General features: G+C 35.4%; 1 long non-coding RNA gene across 4 annotated transcripts in view; it reads left to right on the top strand.

The window, feature by feature from the left end:
• The window catches only part of LOC109091664, a 39791-nt gene that overhangs the window by 2617 nt on the left and 25026 nt on the right, over window positions 1-12148 (top strand). For all 4 annotated transcript variants that reach the window (XR_006155046.1, XR_006155048.1, XR_006155045.1 and 1 more), the window contains exons 2-3: window positions 740-957; window positions 1913-1945. This is a non-coding gene — a long non-coding RNA (uncharacterized LOC109091664). The remainder of the gene's footprint in view (window positions 1-739; window positions 958-1912; window positions 1946-12148) is intronic.

Below are 12148 nucleotides of genomic sequence, written 5' to 3'. Positions count from 1 at the left end.
TTAGTTAATGCATTAATAACATGAACAATGAACAATACATATATTACAGTATTTACTGATTTTGTTAATGTAAGGTTATAAAAAAATAGCACTGTTCATTTTTAGTTCATGTCGGCTCAGGTCTGTTATATATTGATACAGCGTTTGATTTTAATATTAGTAAATGTTGAAAAAAAAATACATTAAGATTAAATGATTTAGCAGCACTTTTCAATGTTAGTTAATGTTAACTAATTAACCAATGTTAACAAACAAAAACTTACTAAAGAGTAACCTAATATCATAAAATTAAAGCTAAACCAAAATATTTTACAAAAACATATCAAAGTGACAAAAGCATAATAAATTAAAATAATAAAAGTACTTTATATAGAGAGAGAGACAGAGAGAGAGAGAGATTAAAAATACTGAAATTGTGCTGCTCTTATGCTTTACTTTTTTATTGCACTTGTCTGTCATTTTATTAGCTATTCACTTTTACTACATGTAAATCAGCAGCTTGGATATTCTTTAAAACATCTCCCTTCGTCTTCCATGGAAGATTGAAACTCCTACGAAACAACATGAGGTTGAATAGAAGATGCCAGAAATTAACATTTTGGCTGATCTATCCCTGTAAGTTGTGCCAGAGCTAAAGTTGAGTGCTTTCTGTTCCTCTCTCCCTCTGTTTCTCTCTTTCTCCTCCCTCCTCCTCATTAGGCGGTCTTAATAAACTTGTGTCTGGTTGTGTCTTCTGTAGTTGTGCCAGCATCTGTGATTGGTCATGGCCGTGATCTCTGACGTGCCGCGTGACGCTGCTCTCATCTCCTGATCGCCGCATCACTCCGGCGTCTGTCTCAAAATTGGCTTTGTGCTCTGTGTCTCAAAATTGTGCTGCTGCACAAAAACTTTCTCATGACTGATGAGGAGACAAACCAACTGTGATTTCAGTCTCAGAAATCACTGCACACTTTAATGGTAATCATTTTCTTAGAAAACATGCTTCTGAAATCAGATGTCTTTGTGGAAACCATGGATACATTTTTTTTCAGTATTTTTTGATCAAGTTAAATTTGAACGTAATTTATTCAAGATAGAACTTATGTAACTATATAAATGCCTTTACTGTCACTTTTGACTAATTTAATGTATTCTTGCTGAATAAAAGCATTAATTTCTTTCCAAGGTTTTGAAGGGTACTGTACATAAGCATGTCATGCACACTTGATTTTAGAAAGTTGGTGAGTGTTTGACGTAACTTGAGTCACTGTACTGTTCATTTTTGCCTTGTTTTTGTGAACACTTGCATGTTTGTGTATTTGTACGTGTGAGTGTGAGGGCATCATGAAGCGTCCGAATCTAATTTGTGGGTGGCTTCTCTCGCACTTGATTATGTTGCTGGGGGTATACTCACATGATGACTGAAAAATCACAGTTATGTCATGAAGGGGAAACTTCTGTTTAGAAGAAAGTAGTCTGTGTATTTGAAACCTCAAAAACTGCCATAAAAGTGGTCAATATAACTTGTGCATCTAATAAAGTCATGTTAAATCTTTGTTTGAGAAACAGACCTAAATTAAAATCATTTTCTCTAACATCCACACTAGCTCTCCTTGACATGTTCATAAGAGAGGTAAAGATGTCTGATGTGCGAACAAATTGTTCTTTCGAGTCTAATTTTGTTTTTGTTTTTTCGGTGAATTGGTTGATCAGGTTTACCGTTTAAAACTGGATTTAGAGTTTCAGTGAAAAAAGACGTGCATTTCACTCTGTTTCTTATGCAAAGCTATCGTAAGTCTTCAGAAGTCTTGAAATACAGTGTACAAGTCTCATAAACCAGTTTTATGGTACTTTTGTTGTTTTCAAAGCTTCAAAGTTTAAGCAACGATTGATTTATAATTGCATTGAAAAGTGAAACATTTGTTTTCCACAGGAGAAAGAAAGATGGATTTGGAACAACACCAGGGTGAGTAAATGATGACAAATCTTTCATTTTGTTTGAAGTCTGTCCCTTTAAGTCTTTGTAAAGATCGCCTACTCATAATCTGAGAATTATATCTGTATGACTGAGAGTTTACGCGCTGAAGCATCTGTTGCAATCCACACCTACAGGGAGGAAATGCTTTTACGACCCTAACCGTTAGATTTACTAACCCTTTGAGCCTTCCGCACGGTTTCTGTTTGCCAACCTATGCAGCACAAACCTATGTGCTATGACTTGGCTATTATACTAACTGTACAGTTAACGTGTTAATATGTAGCCAGAGTTACGTTTGAAGTGTGAATCAGGTAAATGTCCTTCAGTCATTGTGGCAGTGTCATATGACTAACAGCTCTTGGACTTCATCTCAGGTTGAAAAAGGCGGTTTGTCAGTTTGTTAATGGAGTGTGTTTTATTACACCCATCCTAAAATTGTGTTAACAATTCCTCAAATTGCGATAGAGTGTCGTGTTTCATGTGTTTCTTGTTTTGACACAATGTGACCATAAATTATGTTGAATTAAATTAGCAGATTGACATATATGACTCTGTGTAAGATTGTTCTTACACTGTTGCATTGCAAAATATTTAGCTTACCACGCTTACAAAATAGTACCATAGTAGCACCATGGTGAACCATACATATGAATTTTAGTGCCATTTCATTTTAATACCATAGTTTTACCCTCTGTGTCACTCAAGTGCACAGTATTTTTTGTAAAGGTAAAAACTTTACGTATTACAAAAACTTTGTGAATATTATAAATAGTAATGAAGAGGGAAAAAATGTCCTGTTTGCTTCCTCTCACAGTTGAAATGATCTTCTCTCTGCCTGTTTTCAGTACAAAGAATATAAAAGTACACAAAAGCTTTTTTTTTTTTTTTTAGAGGGAATTTTCCCGCCAAAATGCAGCTGGACTTGTATCCAGTGTCTGTGGTAACCATGGTAACCCTATTGCAACCCTGTGCCACGTGAATGAGGAGGCCGTTCTGTGTGTTGAGTTACAGTGCCACACACTCTGATGGTGTTAGTCGGTGCCACATGGACGTGTGTGTGTGTGTGTGTGTGTGTGTGTGTGTGTGTGTGTGTGTGTGTGTGTGTATCATGCTGAGGTAATGAAGTTTGGCAGATCCCTAGGAGCCCTTACCACCTCTCTGTGCTCCTTGAGTTACATGTTCCCTCTCAGACTTCAAACAACATCTTCACAATGGAGCCTGAAAAATAAAGGTCCTTTAATAGATGCTGGCAGTGAATGTACTGTAAAATAATAGCCGTGTGTCGTCATGGTGCCACTTAACCACTAGAGGCCTCTGTAGTGTGTGTTGCCTCAACCAGACTCCCACACAGGTAGAAACTCCAGCTGTGCTGCTCTAGCTCAGTGATACTTCAGCTCCAGCTGATCTTACTAAGGACTCAGTCCTAACTATCTCACCTGACACAAACCAGTATCTGTCTGTCTGCCTTATGCTCTCACCTGATACAGTCAAACCAAAGAAAGTCTGACTATCTGTCTGTCTATCTGACTGTCTGTCTAGTATTTTATCTATCTATCTATCTATCTATCTATCTATCTATCTATCTATCTATCTATCTATCTATCCTGAGCGTGTGGAGGCATACAAGCTCTTTGAGGAGTTATTTTTATCTTTTTGTGTGTTTGTCTGTCTGTCTGTCTGTCTGTCTAGCATTTTGTCTGTCTGTCTATGTATCTGTCTGTCTGTCTGTCTATCAATGCAGTATCTATCTATCTATATATTGCCATTCTGTCCATAGAGCCATCCATCCATCATATTACCTATCCGTTGGTTTCTATCATTTTATTTATCATTCTAACATTCTGTCTTTTGTTGCTTTGTTCTATCATTCTGCTCTTCTAACATTCTGCCTTTCTATCATTATATCTATCATTCTATTTTAGATTTTTATTTTCCTCTATTCATCCATCCATCCATCCATATACTTGTCGTTCCATCATTTTATGTATCTTTTGTTTTATCTATATTGTTCTGTCTCTATATACAAATATTTCCTTTTCCTTAAACAGAAGTATATTTAACCTGTATGTTTTTGTATGACAGAGAGAGAGAAAAAAAACCTTTTTCAGAGTAGGCTCATTTGTAGAAGCTTCTGGAACAAGTGTCAGTGAGCATGCAAGAGAGAGAGCGAGAGATGGAGTATCACATGAGGTCCCTCCCCTCAGCGCAGTGGACTCATTGACCTTTTGTTCTCTCTTTCTCGGCTGTGAGAGAAGGGGAAGCGCGCGAAACGGCAGCCAATCAGGTCGCAGCGCAGCAGCTGGCAAAGAATACTACAATGGCGTACAGTTCTGACAAAGGGAGGGCCTGTTCCTGCTCTGTGCAAAAACACTGGCAGTCTTCCAAATGCATTCCTCACAGAAAGCCTCCTTCAGAGGAGAGCCGAGAGAGCGAGAAGCATGGGCTTAGAATGAGGAAGCGTGCCGGCTGCATTGTGCTGGCTGTTCTTTTTCTCCCTTTCCGTTTGAATGCTAAGTTGGGCAGTTAAGTGTTTCATCAGCAGCGGTTTACCGCACATCCAGACAGACAATTAGTTTGCGATTTTGTCTTTATCTTTTTAAACATTTTCATAAAGTGTGCTACAGCCTAAAGCTTAACTGTGTTCAGAAGTATGTGTGCTTCAGAATTCCAGAAAGAAGTGTTTAGACTAGAGAATTAGAAATGGGCTGCGTTTAGTCTGGCAGCGTGGGCCTCTTGCTCACTATGTAGTAAATCCAGGCGCGAGACAGTATGAATGGGGTTGCAGCTTTGGCTGCATCTCCAAAGCCAATCAGCTTTAGCAAACAGAAGAATACTGCAGTACCATTGGCACTGTCAACAGTCAACGTGTCACATTTCCATGGAAGAACTCGAGTAGCCTTTACGTTTACCCAGAAAAGCCCATCTCCCCCTTCTCACATTACGAATGCAAGTCGAAAGATGCCTTACACCCCCTTTCCAAAATCCTCCACTTGATCCCACCCATTTATAACTGACAGCTCCGTCAATACTCCCACCACGCTCTCGTTGCGTGCGGTGCACGTGTGAACTCCCAGGTGTGTCTTTAACATTTGCCTTCATAGACCCTCCTCTTTCCCGTAAGTAACATCACCGCTCTTTAAAAAAAGAAAACCTGTACCTTTAACTAACCCATTTTTATTTTTTCTCTCATTCGCTTCCTCTCTCTCTCACAGTGTAATGCAACGTGGCTGAGACATTTGATCTTTCTAACAGTTGTCATTATCGTGGCCTACAGAGACTCCCATATAAGGGCTTTGTGGTGCGAATGGTGGTGGCATGATGACAACTAAAGAGAACATCTGGGTGGACAGAGATTTAGAAGGAATGTGCAGCATGTAATGTGATTTTATATGTGCATTTGTGTATGAGTATATGCAACATATAGGAAATATGCAATATTTCTTCATTAAGGTGTTTCGCTACCATTTGTAATACAGCATCCCACCGTCTTAGAATAGATTCATACGCCTTGTGAATAGTCTGCAATGGACTTTTGTCTATTTGAACATCTGCCATGTTGAAGGAGGAAATCTGTTTCTCAGTCTTCTCTCTAAAACTGTCCACAGTGGTTTGATGATATTCAAATCAATTAATTTGTCTGGCCAGGACAGATGTTGGTGCTCCGCTATTCAGGTTTCATGATCATGACTCCATCTTTTTTGCATTTTAGCATTGGTATCTGTGATTAATGTTTTAGCATTTGCAGCTCTTTCATGGATGTGAAGCTCTCTCTGGTCTGTATTTGAGAAAACGTGGACTTCAAGGTAAATATTGAAGTTTGCTGTCACTTTGCTGCAATAGTTTTGTGTTGTTTAGTTCTTCTTAGCAGGCCCTATCATTCACCTTCAGTTTTGCTGACTTTTCTTCTTGCCATGCTTTATGAATTCTTGACATACTTGGCCATAATCTTAAAGATTGTTCATAAAACACCCAATAATTGGGCTGTTAAGGATACATGGATACTTCCATGATTTGTCCCTTTTGAAAGTCTAATTAGTCACCCATTTTACAAAAATTTAAGAAAATGTGAGTGTTGCTTGCTTGTGCAGAGTGTTGAATAAATTGTGTAGCGAAGTTTGTTAAAATGACCAACACTAAGTATTACACTTGTTGTATTTGCCTTTTTTTTTTAAATGCATTACATTTTTGTCTGAAAGATGATGAAATAAAAACCACTTCAGCTTACATTAAATGAAGTTGAGCCATATCTAGAGACCAGTGGCTGGATTTACGATAATCTTCATGAGAAAGAATTTAAGAAATTTCTTAAGATTAGTTTCGAGTCATTCACATGCAGTTCTTCAAAAATTATTAAGAAGTTCTCAAATATATTCTTAAGAACAGCTTAAGAAGAAAATGACAGTCTTTTAGATTTAACTGATTGAATGAATGGCAGTTCTTGCTGAGCTCTCAAATATCAGCTCCATGAGAAACAGTTCTTTTTTGTGCTTTCTCTACAGTGAATGTGTCTGGTGTATGGGTGCTCTCCTGTGTGCTGAAAGCTGACAAACATTATGTCATATGGGCTGAAATTAAAAAACATGCTCCCTGTTTGAGTTGTTTTAGTAGAGTTGTTAGACTACTGAATTTCGAATTCAGTAAAATTTTGCATTTCACAAATAGTAATGACTCAATGTTGTTTACATTATCATTCACTTCAGAAAAATTGTGCACATCCCTAGAAATATGTTTTCTAATGCTGTGTTGTAATTCTTAAATGCAACAATTAATTGGAAATAACTTCATAAATTCATATAGCTTATCTTCTATCTACTGTATCTATTGTTCTATCTGTTGTTCTATTTATTGTTATATCGATCTACGGTTCTTTTCAAAAATTTTGTTTTAATTTATGTTTTTTCTTTTTGAAAATAAGAACAAGATAGCAGTTAAGAAGAATTTTATTCTTTAAAATATTCCATGAATCTGACCCCAGAATATTAAAGAGACACTAAACTGAACTAATAATAAACCACCTGGAAAAGTTTCCTTAAACTAAGAAAATGGTAATGTTTCTCTTAAGAGCTCTTTACGGAAAGGCTGTTTGGGGAACCGTACTCATTCTCAAGGGAACTCAAAGTGTGTGTGCATTCACACACATACGTGTTTGTCATGTGTGTGCATGCTCGTGATGGAACACAGTTAGTGAAGATCCTCGGAGGCCCTCTGAGACCACACTATGTGAAGCTCAGCGAGGGGGAGGAAGGATACTGCTAGTCTGTAATCACACCGACACACACTCCTCCCTGACTCGGTGAAAGAATGGAAAAGCTGTCGCTCGCAGGCCACACAGCAGTCCCACGCAAACATGTATGCCACACGCATGCACCCTCTCACACAGGAATTTAAAGCAAAGGCAGTGAAAACTTTATGGGCGGTTGAAAGGCTTTGTACACCCTACTCCTCTGCATGTGTTACCGCAGCATACACAGAGCGGTTTCCTTCCTGAATCATGAGCTTTGGTTTCATTTCGATCTCAAAAAGAACTGGGATCATTATTAAAGTATTTCAGACTGTCAAAAAAGCTTTTTGCTGATGCCTTTTCTTTCTTTGCATTTCAGCTTTCTAATTCTCGACCTCAACACAGCTCTTCCTGTCAGAGCTCAGTGGAAAATGAGGTTTCTTTGTTCTTTTATGAAGTTGAAAGCAAAGAATTTTACATTTTGGTTTGCTTGTAATTACAGAGATCCACCATGCTGATTAATAGGCCAATTATATATTAGCAGCTTCAGAAGACTGTGCCGATTGTCCATTTCAAAATAAATAATGTGCATTTTCATAAGTTAATATAGAGTAAAATGAGTGTTTATTTAAATTTTACTTGCTGTAATGAAATTTACATACCAATACTATACGTGTTAAACGTTTGGGGTCTATACGTTTTTTTTTTATGTTTTTGAAAGAAGTCTCTTACGCTTACCATTTATTTGATCAAAAATATAGTAATATTAGTTATGTTGTGAAATATTATTAAAATTTTAAATAACTGCTCTCTATTTTACAATATATTTTCAAATCTAAGTTGTTACTGTGATGGTAAAGTTGACATTTTAAAAGAACAGGTTTTATTTCTAATATAATTTTCCTTACTTTCATAAAAAGTCTTTACTGTCTCTAGTAATCAGTTTAATGCTGCTTTACTGGATAAAAATATTATTTTCTTTCAACAATAACAACAACAACAACAACAACAAAAGGTTATCTTGAGTTTAATAACCCAAAATAAATACTATAACAAAATTACTTCAGTAGGTCAAAATTTTAATGGTCATTCTGCCCTGATTTGCACCGTGTTCAGTGAACCCGTGAATGTCATGTACAAAGAACTTGATTGACAGCCACACTAATGTCCGAGTGACACTGCTGAGGACATGTTCCACTTTCAGCTGAAAATCAGCATTTATAAGATCAAATCCAAGGTGAAAACAGGGAGCACCAGGTAGTGTTTGGTCATGTGATAAAAGCTAGCTAAAACGTAAGGGGAAATGTACTAATGTTATTGATGTAATAACACATGCCGTTTAGTTACTATTACAGCACTACCAGGTCCGTTTGTAGTCATGTGAGAAAGTGCATCTGTCAAGCTTATCTTGTTGGTCGATTCAGCAGATACTGAACATTAGCCAATGACGTCACTCATTCTAGCACTTCATGACCGGTTATCTGTTCAAAGAGCTGGTTATTTTATTATAGTCAGTGTGATGGGGACATTTACGTTATGAGTTTTTACATCATAGAATCATTAGCTTCAGCATGAATGATAATTAGGTCACCCAAAAATGACTTTTCTGTCATCAATTACAGAACAAGAACAGGAGCTGAGGATGCATGCTTCAATAAATAAATATATATCAATAAATAAAATTAGTTCTTGTGATTCTTGCACAATATTTTTCTGAAGTCTTCTGAAGTCATAACCATTGTTGGGTATGTTACTTTTAAAAAATTAATTAATTACTAGTTACTAATTACATCTTCAACAGTGAAATTAGATTACTGTACAAATTACTCTCTCCAAAAACTACTTTTTACTAATTACTTTCTAAAAACTATATCAACCTCGGCAAGTTAATGAAAAAGTGATAGACATGAAATGGTTCTTTTAATTCTTTCAGGTAACTACATAAATTATTCTGGTCACACTTTAGATTAGAGTCAAATTCTCACTATTAACTATGACTTTTGCCTCAATATATTCTCATAATTACTAATTACTTATTAATGCATAGTAAAGTACTGTAGTTGTAAAGTTTAAGAATTGGGTAGGATTAAGAATTTAGAATAAGGTCTTGCAGAATAAGACATTAATATTTTTGGATAAAATATTTCTTTAAAGAAGCCACTGTTTTTATACCCCTTGAAACACTGGCTGAATGGGATCTAATGAATGTCGTCTAGTGTTCCTTTAACTACAGAGTAATTTAACTCTGCAGATAAGACAGATTGTGTCAGGAGCGGGTCATTGGGTGTATATTACATGCTGTTGGCTCACACTAGATTTGTTCGCTAAACATGGAGTCTCTCTGTTTCTTAATCACTCACTTATGCATATGTGTATGAGGACATATTTTCCCACCACACAGAAGCTATTCTGAGTTGTGTTGGGAGATAGGTCAGATTACGTATCTGAGCGGCCTGTGTAGCTGATTGGCTGGCGGCTTCATCAAAGTCCAGAGCTCTGTTAGAGACAGCTTCCCTCTCTCACAGAGTAAGGGGGTGTAATGTCAATCATTAGTGGTCTGGTTAATCATAAAGTTCATGAATTGCTCTTATTATAATAAATAGATATTTACATTTTCTAAGAAAATGTGAGTGGCAAAAATGATGCAAGGGCATTGCTAGGTGGTTGCCATAGGTTACTGGCTTAAGCCAAAAGAGTTCATAGAGTCTCTGATGAATTATGAACAATGGTTGCCTTTGTAATCATCTTATCATACTTAGAATTATTTGATTATTCAAAAGCATGCAAATTTATTTTAGTATCTTTAGTATGATATAATATCAAGCAGTGCTATTCTGGAATTATTTAAATACTGTTACATTTACTGATATTTTAAATTAGCTTTTACTTTTATATTTTCTGTTTTCATTTTAAGTTTTACTAGTTCAGTTTAGTCTCTCTCTCTCTCTCTCTCTCTCTCTAAATATATATCTATATATATATATATATATATATATATATATATATATATATATATATATATATATATATATACATACACACACATGTACTACAATACCCATAAATTTGGGATCAATTAGATTTTTTTTTTATTCTTTTGTGCTTATCAAGGCTACATTTATTTCATCAAATATACAGTAAAAACAGTAATATTGTGAAATACTATTAGAATTTAAAATAATTGTTGTCTATTTTAATATACTTTTTATTATTAGATTTTAATAAAATCTATTCCTGTAATGTTCAGTATCATTACTCCAGTCTTCAGTGTCACATGATACTTCAGAAATCATAATAATATGCTGATTTATTATAAAATTTATTATGATACATTTTTTTCAAATACATTTTTTAAAAAGTATTTAAAAAAAAATAGCCTTTATTAAATGGGAATATAGGAATCTTTTGTGACAAGATTAGTTTTTACATCACTATCAATTTAACACATCCTTGCTGAATATAAGTATTTATTTCTTTTGAAAGGTAATGTATGTGTATCTGATTTGTGTCTTTTATGATATATTATATTTAAATATTTGTTTTTATTATCAAGTTTTTTATGATATATTTATATTTTATTATCTTATTATTTATTTTATTTCAGCTTACGTAAAAATAACAATGTCAACAAATATCTTGTGTACAGATCTATTTCAACCGCTTGGACGGTTTCAACCGCCTGCAGAACCTTTCCAAGAAATGGGAAAATCCTACAGGTTTGGGGCTGAGCTGAGGGTTAGCAGATGATGACAGATGTTTCACTGTGTGTGTGTGTGTGTGTGTGTGTGTGTGTGTGTGTGTGTGTGTGTGTGTGTGTGTGTGTGTGTGTGAACCTTTAGGAGTCAGGCATGCAGAAAGCAGGGAACAAGAGCTCTCTACTGTATGCGGTTTAGTGAGCAAGTAAGCAATCATATATCTGTTAACAGTGCTGAGTAAGTGCTTTGAATATTCTGTACATTAATTTACATCCATATCAGTCTTAGAATGACAGTGTCAACTTAAGTAAACAAACCTTCATACCACTAGAGTTGAAGAACTCTCGGTGAAAGTCCGTGAGTCAGTCCACTTGACAGCCATCACAGCTATATTGTAGTTGTGGAAATACAGCTTCTGTTTGCTTGAATGGGAAGTCTGTAATATCCAAAGCAGTATGCTAATAATATGTTCAGATATTCTAAATATTAATATTTATATGGTTAAATGTTTATCCTAAGATTTAGAAACATGACAGCTGGTAAATGTATGAACCACAGGAGAAGTGTTATCTAACATTCAAACACATAGTTCTGTTGACAGATTTTGAGCAAAGTATGTTACACACTCTATTTGTGTTAGAATCTGCATAGTTTGGCTCCATCACAGATGAATTTGTACTTGAATTTCAAATGCAGTTCGGACATTGATAGCAGAATATTAAAAGCAGTAGATATTTTCTCCTTCCTTTAAAAGGCAAATTTGGGGTCAGTTAGATTTGAAAGATGTCCAAGCCTGCATTTATTTGATCAAAATTACAGTAAAACGCAGGGTATCACTTTAGTATAGGGACCAATTCTCACTATTAACTAGTTTCTTATTAGCATGCCTATTATTAGCATATTGGTTGTTTATTAGTACTTATAAAGCACATTCTGAATAACCATATTCTACATCCCTAATCCTTCCCATTGCCTTAATTTAACAGCTACCATACTAGCTATTAATAAGCAGCAAATTGGGAGTTTATTGAGGCAAAAGTCACAGTTAATGGTTTGTTCATAGCGAGAATTTGACCTTAAAATAAATTGTGAAATTTTATTGCAACTTAAAATAACTATTTTGTATTTGAATATATTTAAAAAATGCAATTTATTCCTTATCATGGAAAAGCTGAATTTTCAGTTTATGTAGTGTCACACGATCCCTTAGAAATCATTTTGTGGAAACCATGATACATTTTTTCAGAATTCTTTGAATAATCCAAAGTTAAAAAG

This window comes from Cyprinus carpio, chromosome B6 (genome assembly GCF_018340385.1).
Source record: "Cyprinus carpio isolate SPL01 chromosome B6, ASM1834038v1, whole genome shotgun sequence".
Classification (NCBI taxonomy): Eukaryota; Metazoa; Chordata; class Actinopteri; order Cypriniformes; family Cyprinidae; genus Cyprinus; species Cyprinus carpio.
The sequence above is the reverse complement of the archived record's forward strand: the minus strand, read 5'-3'. Positions and strand labels throughout refer to the sequence as shown.